Raw genomic sequence first — 21,306 nt, 5'->3', positions numbered from 1 at the left:
CCATCTTTTATTAACATCTATATCAGATGTCCTGTCTTGCTCTGTAATTAGAAATTAAGAAGCCAGGAAAGCCCCTTAATTCTCACGAAAACGTAACCGCCACCGTGGTTCAAAACCCCGAAGCACGATGGAAACTCCAACAGCGACAGCTAATTTATCATCGGGGTTTTAATTTCAGTTATATCAACGGCATTGGACTTGGCATTTAGCCTACATGCAAAACTAAATAGCTAGAGGGTATCGAAAATGCTCCTATCGTCTCACCATCTCTGCGTCAGAAACATATCTTCTTTAACATCCAGCTGTGTGTAACATCAGGAAACAAGAGCTCTGGGTGAAACCTGTGAAGTTACAACGGTCCAATCTGGTTTGCTGAAAGAAGCCATTTGTTGGTAGTCTGACACTGAATAACATCTGATACAATAATATCTGTTTCACGCCATCTTATCCAGATGGTTTCCTGACAGGCGCCGTTGTGTTGGAGCGCTGGTGAGGAGCTCAGCATGAAAGTCATTCGCTTAAACGCTGATCACAGGTTACCACGCAGGTGTCAGAGAGAAGAGGTACTCGACAAGAAAACGGCTTCTTTTGGGTTTTTTTGGGAGAATATTTTAGCTGTCGACACACCACGCACTGTCATCCATACGTCAATTTCGTTTCTCCTTCTGTTGTGACCTGGAATCCAGAGTTAAATCAAAATGATGAAGCATATGCTCTAACAGCAGGGGATGCACTTTAAAGAGAACAGTCAGGCATGCAGACAATCCATACAGCTGGGCATCCTGTACAGTTGTTCTGACACAAAACGACCTTCACTTAACTTGTTGTGTGCCGAGAATCTCAAAGTCACATGACGACTGCAGATTTTACAGCATGTCAGTTTGAAATGCGGAAAGTATTTAAGCACAGGCAAGCCGGAGATACTTTTCTTGGTAGGTCACAAATATCTATACATAGTTTGGCCAGTTGAAAGCACCGGGAAGTTTATTTTACCATTGTATGGAGTCATCCGTAGCAACAATAATAAACAGGATGGCACTCCATCAAGGGCGCTAACATCCTCCAAAAGAATTTATGAACCCGACCTGCTTCACTTCTGATTGATCTGGAATTATGAGGATGTTTCCCAATCTGCAGGAGGCGCTATGCATCTCTAAAGAATTTGATCAGATAAATTGAGCGATCATAGGCATAAAACTTCTCGCCCTTAAGACTACCGGGATAGGCTTCAGCAACCCTCCTGACCTGTGGAAGAGGAAGAAGCAGCTATGAAGATGAATGAATGAACGAATGAATGAATTCACATAAAACCCTGTACACATGTTCAGGTCAGGCTGCTGCTGGGTAAAGTCACAAGGCGTGGATCGGACAGCCCATCATGGATGTTTTTTAAAGTTTCAAACGGAACGGCGTCACAATTACAAAGTAAAACGTTTTAGTGCAACTAATTCGAGTGAAGATAATTTAATGTTCCTTCTCTCTAAGAAGGAACATTAAATTATCTTCACTCGTTACATTTTTACTTACTGCTGTGCGTTAACTGGAAAACAACGTACAACTTCAGTCGGTTTGTCAATGATTTGATGAGTAGTAAACAAAAAGAATGCTTGAATTGTAGTTTTAGTCAAAATGTCAAAATAGTACTGGTTTCTTGCAGAACAAATAAAGAATCAGACAAATGCGATTTAAATAAATAGAATGTAAGCGAGCCCCGAAAACGAAACTCGCTCAATCTTTGGCAGCGTCGTTCAGCTGGGGCTCACCTTTGGTTACAACTTCCAATACCAGCAAAGTTATGAGAGACATGCAATTATAACCACAAGGAGTAGCAGCCACACTCTGCCAAATAGTGTTTGCTCTTTTTTCTGCTTGAGCCTTCTATCTGGCAGCAAACAGAGCCAGACTTTAAGAGACATGTTGATGCGATCACATGAGAATGAATGAAATAACACGATGACTAATAATAATAATGAGTTTAAACAAAGAGCAGCAGTGGAGGAACATTTTGTGCTTTGCCGAGTGGAAGTAAAAAAAAAAGCACTTCCTCTCAGCGAATGAGGGAAACCTGCCCAAGAAACCGCACCGTTTTATGAAACACCACCCACTCAATCTGTGCCATTCTACAACCTGACATTACAGTTGCATCCCCTGTTCTCCACTGCAGTAAAATCATGTGGTGGAACAGAGAGAGAGAGAGAGAGAGAGAGAGAGAGCCTCTAGGCCCCCCATGACAAAAAGCGGCGTGAATCCACAGCTGTGTTGCTAACCAGCAAAGCCTCCTGGATACGATGCACAGAAGGACGCATATCACAGCGTCAAGACAACCGCAAATGAAGCTGCGCAAAAAAAAACAAAAAAAAACTAATCCAACACGGTACTGACCAGCGTCATTATTCACTTACTGTTCCTGGAAAAGCTATTTCACAGAACTTTGATTCATCCCTGGCTTCTATGCAGGGTTAAACTGAATTGCACACGTAGTATTCTGTCTCAGAGATTATTCTTACTTTTGTTTAATGATGATCAAGAAAAACTGATTACTCACTTGTCACAAACAAAAAAAAGGAGACCAGTTTTGGGCGCTCATCCATCTGACTAATCCTTGTCTTGTAAATATCACCGTGTCCCTCTTGTACAAGGCATTAACTGTCATAAAGCTTTACTTCTTTTAGCTCGTGCCAGGCAGGGATGAATGCCCATCTGAGAAATTCAATTCACTCATACTGAAATTTGAGGTTTAGCGAGGGGAGAGGTTCAAAAGCGTGCCGCAGGATTACCCAGCCAGGTGGTGAGTCAAACTGTCATAGAATAAAAGTCATTCTGTTGCTGGCTCGGAGCCCACTCACAGTTTGCCCATCCTGATTTACGGATGCCGGCGGTCTCCGGTCCGACATAAATTTTTAGCAAAGCTTAGAGATTATCCGTGTATGAATTTAAATGTGTTTGTATTTGTCTGGTTCTGCCCGTGTGCATGTAGATGTTTATACATATTTGTCCATTAGAATAACCACATGCATGTTTGTGTTTGCATGCCCAGGTGGGGGTGGGGGGTGGGGGATTTGTGTACTTGTTTGTCTAGGCGAGTGTGTGCCAGAGCAGGAAAGCGATCCCCCTGATGGGCGCGACAGCTGTGCAGGGAGTTGTTGGGCTCTTCATCTCCGTCACTCCGGGATCACGGGGACAGGATGTGCTTGTCGATGCAGCATCATCTCTTATCCTTCTGACAGAGGTAACATTTCCTTCTGTGACAGCAGCAAACAACAGTCGTTTGGTCACGCAGAGAATATAACATGTGCAAAGGTATATCAACCACATTCCTGCACATTTCTATCTGTACAGAGGAAAAAGTTCCTGCACAACGTATGTTTACAATTCCTCGAGATTTTTCAGGTATAACAACCTGGAATCTCCCTCTTCAACATTGATTCAAACCGGCAATGTAGCTGCTTTAATATGTCGACAGCGAACTCCATCATCTTGGGAAAGGTGAAGGCTACACCCGTATCAACAGCTGCTACGTCAATCCATCAAATGTATATTTAACCGACACTTCATATGCTAGTAATCTCACTGACATTAGGTGTTGCAGACATGAGAAGATTGAAGTGTTTTCCTCTTCCTCAGCCAATAGAAAGAAGTTTTACAATACTAAAACTTCACTGGATTCCATGCTGAATTATGGGACGACGATTAAACTCTAACCTTAAAAACGGACCTTTGTCGATGCACGCCTGTGAGTCACGTCAATAGTGCAAGTATTACACCTGCAGTTGCTCCTTAAAATAGATAAATGTGCAAACCAGAGAGAAAATTAATGATCACAGTGTAAAAGTGAAGCTCACACACACACACACACCAGTTTTATGTGGTGACACAGCCGATGTGAAAACAAACAGAGACGAAAGTTTAAAAGAAGAGTTAAAAAATTATTGCTAAGGTCTAGGAGTTAATATTTGTAAAGACTGTACCGACACTTCCTGAATGATTCAGAGAGGGCAAGCAGCAAAAAAAAAGAAAAGAAAAAAATGCTCATGAATGCAATAAAAGTGTGCATTTTGGCAGCGGAGGCACATCGCAGGCCGCAGTGTGTCGGTTAATAAATGCAGCAGCTTCTAAAGAAAGAGAAAAGTGCTGGAAAAGGAAAATCGGGATATCCCCGAGGTTGAAAAACGACTTCGGCTGTAGTTCCTCACTCCAATATGAGAGCGAGCTGCAGTCCAAGGCAAAGCCTGTGCCCTTTTATTACATTACATGCTGTGGAGTTGGGGGTGCAAGTTTTCTTAACGATGGTCAGCACGGACTTGACTCATTTGTCGGTCCTCCACATGAAGCCTCGGAGTATGCATATGATCATCCCTGCAAAGGTCAAGGATATAATGCAGAAACAAACGGTATTGTTGATGATGAGACAGCTCGATTGTTTCGGTTGTCAAGGGTTGTGGGGATCATTGTGCCGGTCGGGCAGCAGAGAGAAAAAGTCTGGCCCGTATGCGTGGTGTGGGAAAAAAGAGAAATTCAAGCAAAACCTGTGGGAGGTTGATAAACACATATAGCTTATATGTACTGTACATACGGGATCCCCTCCCTCCACCCACAGCCAAATCTGATATCTGCACCTGTGGAAATGAGACACTATGTTCCAGCATGGAAAATAAAACCAGCCCCACCTCCACACTCTTTTGACTGATTTATACCGTCAAGGTATCGCAGTAACTATACCCTCACAGACCCTACCAATGGAGGTTCACCTTTAATCAAGTTTTGTGCTCAAATAGAAACAATGGAGTGACTCATCCAGTAAACAGCTTGAGTACTGAAAACATGTGTTACCTTGGTGGTCAATTGCTCTCTGTTCTGTGTTGTTTCCTCACATCTGACTCCAGCCTTTATCCCAGTGCAGGTCTCATGGAGATCTGTAATCAGAACAGGCATTTTGTGATTCCTTCATAACTTTGCCAACAAATGTAAAACATCCCCTGGGTGAAAACGCTACGGAGAGCGAAGAGGCTTACACAGAGGGATCCTGCAAGACAGGAGTTGGCTAAATCCAACAGACAGCCGCAGCTCTGCACAAGGAAATCCACATGGCCACTGATGCATGCATGTGCTGCCAAGTCAGGGATGGCATGGGAGGAGTCTCAGAGTTGAAGAGAGGAAAATCCCCAAAGGAGGTGCAAGGTTTTCTTGTCTATGCAACCCGATTTTAGATTTTCATGTGACCAGATTACTACTTATAGGCTTAGCAGTCTAATCCTTTAGCCAAATGAAGTGTCTAACTTAAGGCTAAGACTGGCCAAAGGAATCAAACAGAGTTTATAGTACTGAACATTGCCAGACTTTAAAAATGCTATGAGTACGCTCTGTTCAGGAATGAATCAAAGGAGAAATATTTGTGCTCCATCCCGCATCTCTTCCACCGCTTCACGCAACAAGGCCCATTATTTAGACCTGAGGCTCTTCAGTTAACGGTGCATCAAAAAGTAGTTATTCACATCCCTAACCGCCCCACCCGCTACCCCGGGCGCAAGTGAATACACCTGAAAATCTCAACGTTCATCATCAACGCAAACACGAAAAATAACCGCCGCCGAGCGCACGTCGCCGTATTGCCCTCGTGAGAGCAAAGAGGATCGTTACTAAAGAAAACGCATGCTTTGCATACCTGAGCAGAGACGTATTAACTCTGTCCAGGATGCATTAGCATTTAAGTCAATTATATTAACGCTCTAGTGCCCAGTCAGTCTTTTTATACTGAACAGAACCAAAATGTGCCTGTTTGTGACAGGCAGAAGCAAATTAAATCAAGCTTTACATCTGTGGCTTATCACAATCACAAACACATACACACACACACACACACACACACACACACACACACACACACACACAAACACACACACACACACACACACACACACATTTAGGCATGCTGTACATACTCAACAACATATTTACAAAGAAACACAAAAACACTGAGATTAGGCTGGCAACTCAAAGGACTTTCCTGCTCTTAATTTTTTATTAGTTTCGATATAAACAAATATTGTTCGATAATAAGCATCTGTCTTTGGTTTACTGGATCTTTTTCCAATCCTCATCATTGGCTGATGAAGTTCAGCCAAGTGGAACGTCGACCTGGCTTGGCAAACCTCTCCACCCTTGCGTTGAGAAGATAATGGAATAATTCTTCCAGGAGGCATATAGACCTGATTAGTTGCTGGCAGAGAACTCTGAAAGCAGCATGGAAAAGAATCTGAGACTTTTTTTCACATCAAGAGCGTTGCGCATACATTTTCTGTGTTTTATATTGAATGTCTGTATTTGGCATTTGAAGCATTCCGAGGGTATTTATATGAAATCTTTCATAATAGTTTATGAAAACACAACATTCTCTACTAAATGCAGTTACTCATAAGTACAAATATGTCTGATTTTATAAGGTACGCTGGATGAGATTATGGTATGCTTCTTTTAAGTCCCGGTAGAGTCCGAGCTGCCTCGCAGAAAAACCGTTTTGATTAGTTTTTAAGACTTCAAAAGCTGTAAGAAGCTACCTTTAGGCTGGGGCAAAACATCCCAGATTGTAGAAAAATGCTTCACTCATAAGTTGCAAACATTATCATCTCATATCCTTTTCTGTCTCCTTGAGCTATATCCTTCTTCTGGACAAATAATATAGGTAAATATTGAAATACTTCACATATTATATATCTACTCTCAGCAACACATGCAGGAAAGCAAACTCAAGAGTACAGTGTGCACTTCTTCGTTTGTGTGATGGCAGTGTCATTATTAAGACAGAACTCCACAGCCGAACCTCCTCCATAAGTCCCACCTAAAGTGGATTTTAAAGCAACAGCACCGGTGTATTTTCAGCACCAGCTGTGGCGATTCAGTGTGGCCATGCATATCATTCTCTGGCTAACCCATATGCTAACACAGCTCTCGGCCACTCAGTGAGGGATAAATATGCATCTGCGCAGGCGAGACAGATAAGAGAGCCAGCTCCTAGGAGGCAGAGCTAAACCTGACGGCACTACAGTATACGCTCCATTTGATATGGGTTGATGCTCATTTATGTTAAACATTAAAGGATGGATAAAGGCGAAGTCCTCCGTCTGTACTCAGTGTTCTTTAGCCTGTGATTGTGCGTGTTTTCTGAAAGCTCAGGGATATCAATGAAATGAGGCAATACCACTGGGAACCATTTGGGGTAGTGTTGTCTAATTCACAACAAACATCAACGGACATAACCACAAAGAAGAAAGGATGTATTTAATATTCTTATAGAACAACATTAAGTTTATCGCTGCGTATTTTATCTATTTTGGATTTAAGTACTTAAAAAACATGTTTATTCTCTCACACCGTTTGTACCTGTAAAGACGGAAAACTACTTCCTGTAATTCAGCTACTGCACCCAGCCCTTAATGGTTTCTTTGCACATAGTATATTAGACCGCATTGGTTAGGATGACACTAACGGAGGGTTGAAATAATTTTTGAAGTAAACCTCATTATTTCCATCATTTATTTAAGTATTTAAGATATGAAGAAAGAAATCACGAGACAAATAATGAGGTCTGTCACTGGTATTACTCCCAGAGGAGAACACAGATGCTCAGATAGAGGAAAGAGCAGCAAACCAGCTCGGCTTTTAGAAGCATAGTCTTGTGACATGTTTTCTTGAACCACCAACAGCCATAAATGCTTTGACGCACGATATTGAGGTTCAACTGACAGCCTCTGAAAGTTTAGGTATGGAACAGACTTATGGGTTTTGTAGGCATTAAAGAATATTAGATTTCCTTGAAACTCGTTTAAAACCATATCATGTGACAAAATTCAGAACTAATGGGGAAATTCAGAGCCCAGGCCTCCACCCGCACCAATAGTTATTGATTTGCATAGTGTTACTGTTTTCCCAGCCTATATGCTGACTTACACTGATCGTATCTTTTCAGCAATACTGTTAGCACATAGAAATAAGTTATTTTCTTCATATTTTCCTCGCTCTGTCTGAAAAAGCATCGGCTTATTCTCGCAGAAAGGCCTAAAAGACGGTTCAACAATCCAGGAGTCAGAGGAAATCACTCCGCTTCAAGGAGTTGTTGTTCAGCGTTCTGCCCTGCCGTTTATGGGCCATATGTTCTTGTGAGACTTCAGCTAACCTTACAATGAGATTCTTGCATTCTTGTAACTTTCACCCCCAGGCAAAAAAGACAAAACCGGCTAGGGACCGTGTTTTTCTGATTTCACACAGACCAGCAAAAAAATACAAGGCGGAACAATCATGTCTCACCTCAGGTGGCCTGAGAAAGCTCCATTTTCACCTTCAATTTTCAAAAACTCTTTGCACTCAATTCTGTGGATACATAACTGAATAACAGTGAAACAATGCCTACAATTTTACTACAGTTTTACATTTTTGCCACCTGCATTATTGACAATGTACACATTGAAAAATGATGGTGATCCCGTCACACCGCAGACAGTTTCTCTTTGAAATGCTTACAAATGACTGTTTTTTTTAAATTTTAGATTGCTTTGTATTTGAAGAGGATGATGCATTGCTCACCTTATTTCATCTTCGAAACTTTTCAATAGGTCTCAAAAAGGAAGTTCATTTTCTATTGAAGCTAAGGCGACCCACTCTCCTGTTCTTGCCATCGCAAGAACCCAAACACAACAAAAAAGCCAAGAAAAAGAAACTTCATTTTCATGCAAATCTATTTTGTTCTTAATGTATTGAAGTATTCCTGCCTCATTGGTATGTCCGTCTTGCACCACAACATTAAGCAGAATGGCTGCGATTCTTAATCGTTATGTTGAAAAAAAAAGATCTATTTCTAAAAGAACAGCACCTCCTAAATGTAGACCACAGCCGTTGCTAATCTGAAATTTGGAACGGAGCTTATAATCAATCCTCACCCTCATTATGGTTGTGTTTTTCAGTGGAAGTTTTTCCCTGTTGTGTCATTGTTAACTGAATCTTTTCACTTTAACGGCTATTCATCAGACAAAAAAAAGATATCAGATGATGTTATCTTAAGCTGCAAATTCTAACAGGTGCTTTCCAGAAACTGTTCAAATGAAAAGATTGATTTAGTGAAGTTATAGGAATAAATTGTATTACTTGTCTTTTGGGTCTCACAATAAAAAAAAACTTCTCTGATGAAACATTCAAGTACAAGTTGGACTTTCCAACTGAGGTGGGTTACATGCTCTCGATGCCAGAGGAAGGCCTCAAACAGGAAATGTAGCAGGCACACTGACGCTTTGCCAAACCACCAGCTGAATCACGATAATCTGTTTGCATATTATTCACAACAGTAACTTAATACTAACTTAGAGTAAATGTTGTGTTTATCTTTGTGCTGGAGAGCTCTCTCCCAAATCTTACCATCCACAGTCAGACGTAACGCTCATATCAGACGTAGCACCTACCGGACGATCAGGTGATGCTCCAATCCCGACCACTTTGACCAGAATTAACTTAAGTCCCCTCATTTGAACTTTGTTACAAATGAGAGCAACGTGCTCTTCATTGATGTCCATTTTATTCCAGATCAATGTTCCTATGGGACATGACTTTAAAAGCAGACAGAAACTCACACACACAAACACACAAGAGTGTGCACGATGCTGTAACCGAGCCAGCGTGGAGATTGATCAGCTGGGCAGCGTCCAAATTAAAGCCTGTCCTCTGCAGACATGCCAAGCATAACAACTCTCTCCTTTTTGCACTTTTCTTTTGGATGGGGAAAACATGCATGGAGGAAGGAGAAAGCAGGAAAAATGAGTAGACAAAGAGCTACAATTGGATAATGTCTTGACACCCTTCACAGAAAAAGAAATGTCACTCAGATGTCTGACCCATTTTCTACTCTCGTTTTCACTCCACTTTCTCCCAAATTTACTTCCTTCCTCAAATCTACAGTGAAGGAGACATCTAACTCATAATTCATTGCGACTGGCAGTAAAAAGCATTGCCACGGGAACCAAACCTACACACTGAAATGTATGTACACAAACGCCCACTAACACAGCTTTATCTACAGTATGGCCCTGCAATAATTGGAACAAGAAAACAGAACATACTGTGCTTCAGTAGGCAATTGCTTTTATATTTCTGTGTGTGCTTTCATGTGAGCATGTGTGAGTGTGTGTGCATATGCGTGCATCCTATGGTGATGCAGGCACATGTACTCTATGTGTTCAACAGCCTGTCCTCCAACAGAGGCGGCTCAAGAGTCAATTATTCACTCGATGGGACCACACTGGCACTTGTTTCAAATAAAATCATTGGATACACTTCTTCCAAAAGTTAGGGCAAAAAATATATATGAAGTGTTTTTTACTCAAGGCCGTGATGAGGAATAAACTCAAGGGTGACTAGGTACTATAACCAGCATACAGTAACAGTAACATATGGATTATCAAATGCCCATTTACTGTAATTTATGGTGATTTATATGGACAATAACGTTGACTGTTTGAACCTGAAAAAAAAAGTCAAGACGGGAAAATCTCCTGTTCAAAAGAGCCTGAAATGTATATAAAATAAAAAGCCAATTGAGAAAAAACAAAAGGGGAACAAAAGTTTTTATTTGGGTCATAAACCCTTTATTACCATATGGGCAATGAAAAGCAATGTATTTTTAAATGAGTCACCACTTCATATTTTACCAGTCTTCACCTATTCCTCTTTATCTCGTTTTGCATCACATCTGTTAAGTTAATAATAAATTAAATGACTTCCTTAGGATCCTTAAATCCGGGATTATTTGGAAACACAATCGCGGTTACCATCTCGACGGCAAGCAAAGTTGCGACTGCTCGGCAAGAAATGCCACGTGGCGTTTCATGTGAAGCAGCAGGAGTGAGAATCGTTGGGGTCGTATCGGTGGTAACTCGATCCAGCTCTGATGCAGCTGCAGGGAAGCGCAGCAGTAAACAGCAAGGCTGACTTTAAAGATGTTGAATTAGAGAATCGCTGGATTATTATGATGCATCGTTTCCTTTGACTGCGCAACAATGATAAAAACGGACATTGTGCAGAAATGGCGGACTCGGCCTCTAACGGTGTAACCTACTGTTCACAAGGTAACTTAAAAGATAATAAATGTGTGTCCGGGAACAAAACAATTCTGCTCTTCTAAGCAAACTGACATGAAAATTTACAAAGCATGTAAGACATTTAAGACATTTGAGAGCGCCCCCTCTGGTCAGTTTAGAAACGTCAGGACAACACTGACTGCTTGGAATCTTTGAAATCCTGCAAAACTAAGAATGACAAGACTACCTTCTTAAACCGTGCACGGTCCTTTCATTCCATCTGGTTGCCTTTCCGTTGATTTGGACTAGCTGCTGCAGCAGGGTCTAGTTTTACAGTAACAGAGCACACATGCGTAACGATGACCTTTGGAAAAAGAAGGGAAACTACGACGAGAGAGGGGAGAGGAGACCAAGGGTCATCTTCGGTCAACCTATACCATGTCGATGGTGATGCACGCACATGTGCAATATATACTGGAATAACAAGTGGATGCATTGACTATACATTATGTTTTTTCATATGATACCCACACAGACTGACAGATTACATCTACTTAAGCTAGCACATAGTGTGCTGTACATGTGGTTCCTTTATGCTCCTTACTCCGTAATCTGATTACTGGTCTCTCCCTTCCACAAACAGGCCGGCAGCATCAGCTCCGTCTGCCTTGGCACAAAGGGCGACCATGGATGTGGAAGTAAGGACGTCGCACTCTGGGGACCAGCTGGACCTCTTCCAACCTGGACAAGAGTCAGGGACATGACTGGGAGAATACAAGCAGCATCTGGAGCCTCTTCTCTGGGGCCTGGGCCAGCATGACAAGGTAGTCCGTCACCCTGGGGCCTCCATCCAGCTGACTGGCTTTATGCATTTCGCTGCAAACAGCAACTCTCATTATCTAACACAACATGTGTTCCTCGCAGAACGGCGATCTGTAAAGGCTCAGGTGATAACATTTTGACTAAGAATAGCCGCCTACCAACCGCGAACGCGTGATTAGACATACATGAATATCAATTCTGAGACAGGCTGTGCAAGCATGCAAGTGAACTCCCTGAACCTCTATATTCGGTGACGACGCGCCAAAGCTATCGTAAGACAGAAGGATAACCAGCCTCACACTTTGCCTGTTGGATTTTCTGCTACTCGGGCCAGTTATGTTGAGGGAAACATGACCTCGGCTTCCACAGAACACACTGAGCCCTTGCTGAAATACGGAGATCACACAAGCAGCCCAGAACCGCATGCAAACATGAATGAAGACATGCTACTGTCAGCAAGAGTCTTCCTGGGCTACTGCAAGATAGATTAAGTCAATTTTAAAAAAAGCATGCACACACAAACACACACACATATACAGCCTCAGGGTTCTTGACGCTATTTTGACATCGCAGACCTCCGCAGCAGTTCGCTATCGCTCTAGTTGGGAAGAAGTGCTATCAGGTACAGAAAACGCACAATTGTTGTCAGGACACTCCATGTAACAATGTGTGTGTAGGATTATGGGTGATCTTATTGTGTTTCACAAATGACTGTAGATGTCACCACAATGCTCCCAAACTGGAACTACAAGTTTTTAACGGCTTATTTCTAAAGTGTTAATCGGATTCCCTTGAGCGGTCCTCTGGATGAGAAGTCAGTAATGTTTGACTATCAAGAGCGAGGATAGGCTGCCAGCACAGGAAGGGCTCCTTCATTATTTGTTTGAATATTTGCAAACATTAAACCCTAGAGCTGAAGAAATTACAGGCACATGCTTTCCACACCTCAGAAGCATTAATATAGCCACACAAAGCAAGAATTCAGATGATTAAAGTAAAAATTAAGTCTGCAGTGAAAAATAATCATTGACATTTGGATCATGTCTGTGTCAACAGCATTTAATAGTACAGACACAATCATGATGCAGCGAAAAAAATTGAGTTACATCCTACGTTACAAATAAACCCATCAAATATTCAAGGTTGGTTTTTAAAACGTGCAGCACAAGTTTGTCTTGTCTGGTTTAAAAGGTTAATTCCAAATGGAAAGCAAGCATCAGTGAAGCTTGCAGAATTGCTTTGGATTAAAAGGATCACTTTGCACCCTTTCAGCAGGATTCTGAGGGTGAAGGACGTCTTTAACGACTGCTTTAGGCGGTGCTGCTGCTGAATATGACAAATTCTGTGTGCAAAGACAGCAATATTAAAGATGTGAATTTCTATTAAGACAGTGAGCGATAAAAAAAAATCGCATGACGAAAGCTCAAATCTATGTTAACAACAGTGATCCTTACTCATCTCTTTATCACCCTTTAAATAATGCAAGAAAAGTGAAGCTCTCAAATGCAAAGCAGGGTTAGGTCAGTTTAAAACATTCTTTAAATGAGATTGATAGGGAGTTCAACACCAGACCGCATGATTCAGCAGCCGGACCTTGGAGTTATGGGTCAGGAGAGCAGAGATGAGAGCAAACTGCCAACGTTAGCACCCAACGAGCCTCGTTTTTATAGTTCAAAGGGACAAACACTTATCTTTATTATGCTAGAGGCACAATCTTGCATAGCTGATCCTTGACGAGTCATTTTTTGCCAGTCGTCAGTGATAGCAAAGCGAACTTTGGAGCTGAAGGATATTATTTCCGTCACCAAGAAGCTAATAAAACGAAACCTGTTGTGTGATATCATGTGAATTGATTATATTCATCACGGCCAAACACAATCGAGAAGGGTTCTGACTTTACAAGAGATAACATGTTAACCAATGTTGGCCTATAAAAGGTATGAAGTCAGTCAGGTATGAGTCTCCTGATCTGGTTCAGGACATGTGGGATATTTCTTGGTTCGAAAATCAACTCTAAGTGCTAACAGACCCAAAACAAATGGCAAATGTACCTGATCCTGGCATCAGCTTAATGTCGAAAAGCTAAATAACTTGTGACTGCTATGACAGACAAGGCTCTTCACAAACTGCACCGCACCGACCTTCAGTTTTAACATCATGGAAATGTATTTCCTCCATTATCTTTGTTCAATGCTTTAATTACTACATAAATATTAATTCAAATTTCTTTAAGAATGCCAACATGAACATCCAAATCACCTTCGTCTCAAAGGCATGCAGCACAAAATATGTATTAATTTCCTGAAAATGCAATAGGACTCGTAAAAGTAATAAAAGATTTGCATTAAGTCTGAAAATGCAATAAAACCCAAAAACGTAATAACTTAAAATTAATTATTTCATCATCTCTACAAAGCAATGCACTCAAAGTAATTATAGGGAGGAACAAAGTCATTTGCAAAAAACGATTCTGGCTTCATAGAGATTCAGATGGGATGTCAGCAAAAAGAAAGTTTCCCTCCGAACAAAAAAGTGCACGCGACTAGACTCTGAGGTGATCTCTAACCTCAGAGACGGTCTGCGAAAACCAGACATGTGACCAAAATCTAGGCCATTCACCGAACGAGGAACCAGCTGTCTTTAATAAAATAGCAGCAAGCAGCGACGGTGAGAAAGAACCAAGCTGATGTACCTGAACAATCCCTAAGAAAGCTTGGTCCTCTAAGACTTGGTCCAAGTGTTTAAGACCAAATTACTTTGGTAAACATTACCAGGACACATCGATCTCAGTTCTTTGGTTATTTTACAGAGATTCCTAATATATATCAATAAATCAATATATTAATGTCCCTGTTCAAATAAATGCTAGTGTTTCTTGCGGGGGTATCTGAGTTCAACCGACAGCGATTGTTGCCGAAGAACAAACACAGCCTCATTCTCTCCTGACACTTGTAATCCTACACTGTCTGGAGTGAATGGTCACGACCCTGCTGAAGTGATGCATGCTTCCATTCTCAAGGCCAAATGCACGACCAGAGGACTTTGTTTTGGTCTGGCAATTATGCTGCTGTTTCATACTGGAAGTACTGTAGGTGTCTGGAATATGTGATCTTATCCCCAGTCTTAGCATAAGAATAATAAATACAGTGACAAAGAGGTGGATTTTTCCAACCCGTCAGACCGTCGGAGGGGGTTTGAAACACGTCCATCAAAAATTTCCTGAAGCATGTGGAATTAAAAAACATGGTGGAATGAAACACCAACCTTTGTTTTCCTGCAGGGCAAATCATTTATCCAGCTCCTAACTCAGGGATATTCAAGATGTTTAAGGTAATCTCCTACCCTTGTTTATGAAAAAAAACAAAACTTAATCCTTGTTAAAAATTACTTACAACAGAATGAACAAAAGAGCATTAAAGTCACTCTAATGGGATATTAAAAGAGGTCAATCCATGCTGTTTCCACGAGTCGCCATAGCAGGACTTGGGTCGTGGCCAAAACTCAAATTGTGGTGTTTTATGAGCGTGTCTGCGGTCAGTCGGAGACATTTATCATGTTATTATTCCTCTCATCGGGTATTGTAACACCACTGTCCTCCTTGTTAAACCTGTCAACCATCCCTTTCCCCACCAACACAAGGAAGTCAACTGCAGCGAAGCGCTTTGTGTGTTATTAACGGACAAACTGAAGCAAGTACGTGATACCAATGTGATATTTACAAGAACAAATGGTTATGATTTTCAAGAAAGAGCTGAAATATTCTCTGGATCTGTTTTATTCCTCCATAAGTAGAATATTTATGGATTTCTTCAAACGAAACAACACAATTTAAAATTTCAACTTGTTCCTGCATGCAAAAATTGTCTTACATGACATCAAATAAGTATTTAAATAAAGTTGAATCTATTTTATTTTCCTGCAATGAATGCCAATCTCTAACCATATGAACCATATGAAATGACTCACAATTACACATCTATTCTTCTTGGGAAATCTTATAGAAACCCAACCTTCTACCTCAGGGAAACCAATACCTAGATTGTTTAAACTATAAACCATATGATGGGAATCCTTCCATATGCCGCAACGACTGCACATTTATGTCTCAATCGAAACAAAACAGAGTCTTTACAGTCTCGGGAGCTGGTTGTTTAATATATCTGCAAATGCGCTGTGATTTAATTTCAATTCCGCCGCCTAAACGGAGGCCACTCTCACAGAGAGCGAGTGACTCTTCCTCGTAAAATGCTCCACTTCACCCTGGCAAAAATAAACCTCCCAGGCCTCCGTGCCAAGTATTCCCGTTGATGAAAAGCCAGTTGTGAGTGGCCCCAGTAGTAGTCAAGCATGGCCAAGCTGACTGGTGTTAATAAGTGAGAAGCGTGGCTGTGTAAAACACCCTCACTTCTCTTTCTGACCAATAAAGGCGATTTTATAAACTATTATTTTTCCCTGGTAATTTTTTGGAAGCCGTGGGCATGAAGACCAGCCATCACAGAGAGCGTCTGAGAGCAACAATGGCTCAATGGTAAAGAAAAACATGAAAGTCCCTTCGGAAACTGCGCATGGAAAAAATTGCTCAACAGAAAAAAAAGAAAAAAAATTAAACATGACATGAAAATAAGACTTTTAGTCATAGAAGACAGAAGCGCTTGTCTATTTGTCTCAAACACAGCAGGACCCCCCAGTTGTCCATGTGCAGAATGCACAGATAATATCTTGTCATGTTACTCTTGATAGTGTGCCTATCAGTGTGTGTGTGTGTGTGGGGGGGGGGTCACAAGAACCCACCATACAACTCTGTTTTGAAGTGATATCAGCACCAGCAGCTGGCAGCACATCTGCACTGCAATGACCTGTCGTTTGTTGCTGGGAACTGGGCTGCGGGTCAACTGGAGTTAATTTGCGAGATGCAGAAAAAAAGCTGTGAATCGGTGACAGTGACAACAACAAGATGTTATTTGTGCCTGAGCTCATTACGTATGCTAAATCATGCATCGTATGGAGAGAAAAAAAAAAAACATAAAGAGGCCGATTTATTCGATGAAAATAAACAGAACATTTCTATACAAAATGCTCTTTTATGCGAAATGCCTCTGTTTACAAAAGGCAAAATCTATCAGCACCCCCACACACCCCCACCCTGTTCAGTGCAGAAACTGGTGATGATTGGATTTTGTGGTTGGCTGCCTCCTTCCTGGATGTATAGATCTTACCCACTTGTAAGTCCATATGGATTGCGTAATCTAATTAGTCATAGAGGGGAAAACACAGACGACGTGGTGCAGCGCCTTGGGGCCCAGTTTCTATAGGATGAACAGTCAACTGAGGTCAAACACAAAAGTAAAGGTGGTAGAATAACAGCCGGCTCCCTCTGCAGTCTGGGATGTGCATTTATCGAGATAATTCAACATCAAACAAGTCACATGTGACGCTAACCTCTGCTAATCAGCTCCAAATATGTCACCTTTCCTGACCTGTATTTATACAACAGTCTCTGAGATCCAATTAGCGCGCTTGAAAATGCCAGAAAAATCTAATTCGGGTCTGCAAAATCCAGAGGTATTCAGCTTTGACCTGATGGCGAACAAAAGCAGCTGCTCCCTCAGGACAGCCACTGCTATGCGGAGGACATTCCTTACGCTGAGACGTATCGCACGGCCAGGCTTCATTAAAGCTGACAAGCAAAACAAACCTCCAATCAACTCTGTGTTCATCTGCATGGATTTAACTTCCAAGACGGTCCTGATGGATAAAAGCAGGGATGCGACTCATCCGCCAAATATTGGTATCGGCCTGCTGTCGTCATTATCGGCAAGTAAGACTGCGAGATCAAGCAAGAAGTGTGCTAGTGTGGATAAATAACACCAAAAAAAATAAATATATATACAGGTATGTATAAAATATATCACCACCCACTTCCAGTAGGGTTATTTTTAACTTTGGTATCAGCTCCAAATATCCCAATTGGTACATCTACGAGAGAAAAGAAGGCAATGGGAGACAAATCCCGGGATCACCCCAGTCACCACGCTCAGTTTAGAATTAGCTCTTGACATATTGCCCTACCCAGCATGCCCTCTGCCTCTCTAGACAGCTCTGACATCATTATACAACAGATACAGACCAGGACATCAGCTGCACAGCCAAGGTTATATAAGTGAACGCTCTGTGTTTCTAAGCATTAAGCACTGCTGTCAAACCGTGGGGAATAGGAGGAGCTGGTGAGTAGACGAGTGGAGGGAGAAAGGGAGGGACCGAAGGAGGGACGGAGGGTTAAGGAGAAGCAAAAGAAGCGAGAGGGCCAGGAAGAAAGGCAGACAGAAACAGGGTCACAAAAAGAGAGGCCCGTTGGGGCGCTCGCCGCTGAGAGGGACTGAAGAAGGTCACCTCTGGCCCCCCGAAGGAGCCCCAGCTAGAGGAGAGGAGGAGGAAGAGGAGGAGAAGAAGAAGAAGAGAGCAGACCCGGCCACCCTGTGGTTCTCATGTACAACATTTTTACATCACCCATTGGGACTCATGCCAGTGTTCCATAGGCTCTTTTTCTTTTTGTCTATGCATCGAGGAAAATTTTTTTCCAATAAAGAATAAGAAAAAAAGAGTTCCTGCATGTCAGAAAACATCGGTAAAATGTTTCCAAAAGTTTGTCTCTCTAGTTTCTGGATTAAGAAGCTGCTTTAACCACAAAGATTTTGTGTCTTCTTGAAACTCGGGAGAAAACCAGAAAGGTGGATTATTTTTCCAGAGCTAATAATCAACCCAGGGAGAAGACATTGATATTCACGCTGATAGCTAATGATTGATGAAACATGGTGTGTGTGTGTGTGGGGGGGGGGGTTACCAGCTGATCTGACATAAACATACTTAATTTGAACTTGTTTTTATTGGATAACTCATGCATTAGCGATCATTCAGCCATTTATAGCAAAAATCTGGATGTAAGGGGGGGGGGGATCCTCGATGAATGGATTCCTACAGTAACTTAAGACCTTTTAATCTTTCAAAGGTTTCCAAAGAGGTGAAATCGTTGGTTACAACTTTGATCCGTGTACTCGCCTTTCAAACATAAAGCGTCAGCGCACCAGAGGAAACGCTTCTGGTGCCATCTTGATGTATTCGGGCTGTGAGAGCGCACAGCTTTTAGACTGTCACTTCCAATCAGATCTGTGCAACAAACTACTGTGAAAACCAATGCAACCGAGACTCCAGACCCAAAGCAGAGCGGTTGCATTGAGTGATTCAATTATTTCAGTCTTCACACACAAACAGCTGCAAACACGCTAAACTGTTTCCATCATATTAATAAGCCACTGCGCTCAACTTTGCGCACAGATTTACTCTTACTGGAGATTTTCACATTGGTCTGGAAGAACTATTAAGTGTCGGCTGTTGTCTGTCAGCGGTCAGACGGGGGACATTGAACATCCGGTTATATTATAAAAGTGGTTCTTGGCAACATTAAGCATTTAAGGTCCTTTAAAATCTGGATATTCGCTCATGTCAGGGGAACTTTCAGAGCTATGTTGTATTTAATACAAGTAGACCCTGTTGCATTGAGCCATACCGCACATATTTATCTAAAACATGCACTCTTTTTTACATTTTTTTTTTTAAAGAGTCTCCGCATCTGTAGTAATTTCTGGTTTTAATGAAATGCACATTTGAGCCAAAGCTGCAACAGCCTGTTCTGACGCTGGCAATTTCTGATTGTTATCAACTGTCAAGATCAGACAGCGCTCATCTGGGCTGCAGACAACAGCGATAAAAATTACAGAAAAAAAAAAGAAAAAAAGCTGGGAGTCAAATGGGGGGAAGAAAAAATACTTTATATGGTAGCATGTCTGCAGCAGGACTAAAAACAGTTACAGAAATGCATGCATTTTGCGCATGTCAGACCCGCTCCTCCACCTTCAGACGGCTCACACAAGTTGACTTGATTTGGATCAATAACGCACCAACTCTACAGAATCCCCGACCCTCTAGAAATGAGGACGATCGGGATTAAAAACGCGCCGAGGCGCAGACCGACCTTCCCCGACAGAACGCCTACGGGACCATCGTGGGCGCATCGAAGTTGCGACCTGTGAACTTCATCGATCCTACTTTCTCTCTTCGGTGTGCACGTGTGAATGCGTGATTGGACCATGCGCGCGTCAGAGCGCACCAGGCATGCATCCAAGTTCGGGCCTGCGCACAAGAAGCATATAGCACATGCGTGATAACGGTGGAAATGCATCGTTACTGTGCGTTACCGTTACCGATGCCATCACATTGACAACAAGCGCCAAGCGCACGGTGAAACAATGGGGGCGGAAGGCTGCAGATCGGCCGGGTTGGACCCATCCTACTGTACAGGAACACCGTGTGTGCCTTGGCTGGGGATGGGATCTGTCAAACAAGCCCAGGCCACCGGAGCCAGCGCCGCCAAACAATCCATGCCCTGCATGCTGCGTTAATGTCGGTCGAATCCGGACGGAGACACTTACTGTCGGTCACCAGCCTGGGGGCGGATCAAGCGGGAGAAAGTCAGGAGGGTCTCCGGGTGTAGCGGTCGCGCCGAATATCTCCACGTCCCTCCCCTCACTTCCGAGCCCCGGTCCTCCGTGTACTGTCAGAATAATCTCCGCGCCTCTCGCAGCTCCTCCGAACCTTCTCGCTTTCAACGCGTTCGGGAATCGAGCGCTCGGTTTTTCCCCTCCTTTGGTGTCTTCCAGGAGCCTTTTGGATGGGCAGCAACGACAGGAGAGAAGGAACCAAAAAAGAAATACTACACGATTTGCTCCTCCCTCTGCTTATGTACAGTACAGTTGGATCCGTGGGTTCTTGTTCAAACTATCTACCGCTCTCTACAGGACCGCCACTGTAAAGCACCGGCTTTGCGCACACTCACGGCGGGACCAGACGGGGAAATGTGGACCATCCGTTGCCTTGAATCGCCTCTGCTGTCCTTATTTATTGATCTCATCCTCACTGCACCTCCTCCTCCTCCTCCTCCACCTCCTCCTCCGTCTCCTCCTCCTCCTTGAAGCGCAAAGGCGAGATCAGTCCATCTTGGAATAGGTAGAAAACGCAATTACCGAATTTGGAAAAGCGCACGAAGCAGTATCGGGAAAATAGTTTTAAAAATAATAATGTAAAGGTATACAGAAGTGACAATAATAATTATTTGGGCAACATTTATTTTGAAATTATTGCTTTATGACGCCAGCTAGAGGTCAATGAGGTCACGTGATCATCCATGATTTATAAAATGCTTTATTGGAAGTTGACATGCACTGAGCGTGTGCAGAGGATTTTGCTTTGCCTGCAAACCAATTTTCCGGTTCCAATCTACAGCAACTTTGTTGCAAGTGAAGAAACAGGAAACGACAAATGTCCGCGTTGCTGTGGAATAAAAACACAAGTGGGGTGCATCAGGGTGGTTCAC

The 21,306-nt window shown here is 42.4% G+C and overlaps 1 protein-coding gene across 2 annotated transcripts in view; it reads right to left on the bottom strand.

Moving 5' to 3' along the window:
- Positions 1-20,868, bottom strand: part of thrab (thyroid hormone receptor alpha b) — a 108,708-nt gene extending 87,840 nt beyond the window's left edge. The window contains exons 1-2 of one of the 2 annotated variants that reach the window (XM_068305507.1): positions 20,366-20,868; positions 4,831-4,913 (exon numbers count right to left, since the gene is read on the bottom strand). The gene's annotated coding sequence lies outside the window, so the exon portion shown is untranslated. Of the gene's footprint in view, positions 1-4,830; positions 4,914-5,012; positions 5,140-20,365 lie in introns of those variants that run through there. The other variant, XM_068305508.1, reaches the window with a different exon arrangement.
- Between the last annotated feature and the right edge of the window lie 438 nt (positions 20,869-21,306).

The sequence above is a fragment of the Antennarius striatus genome, chromosome 21 (genome assembly GCF_040054535.1).
Source record: "Antennarius striatus isolate MH-2024 chromosome 21, ASM4005453v1, whole genome shotgun sequence".
Lineage (NCBI taxonomy): Eukaryota > Metazoa > Chordata > Actinopteri > Lophiiformes > Antennariidae > Antennarius > Antennarius striatus.
Note: the sequence above shows the minus strand (reverse complement) of the source record. Positions and strands in the feature narration are given on the sequence as shown.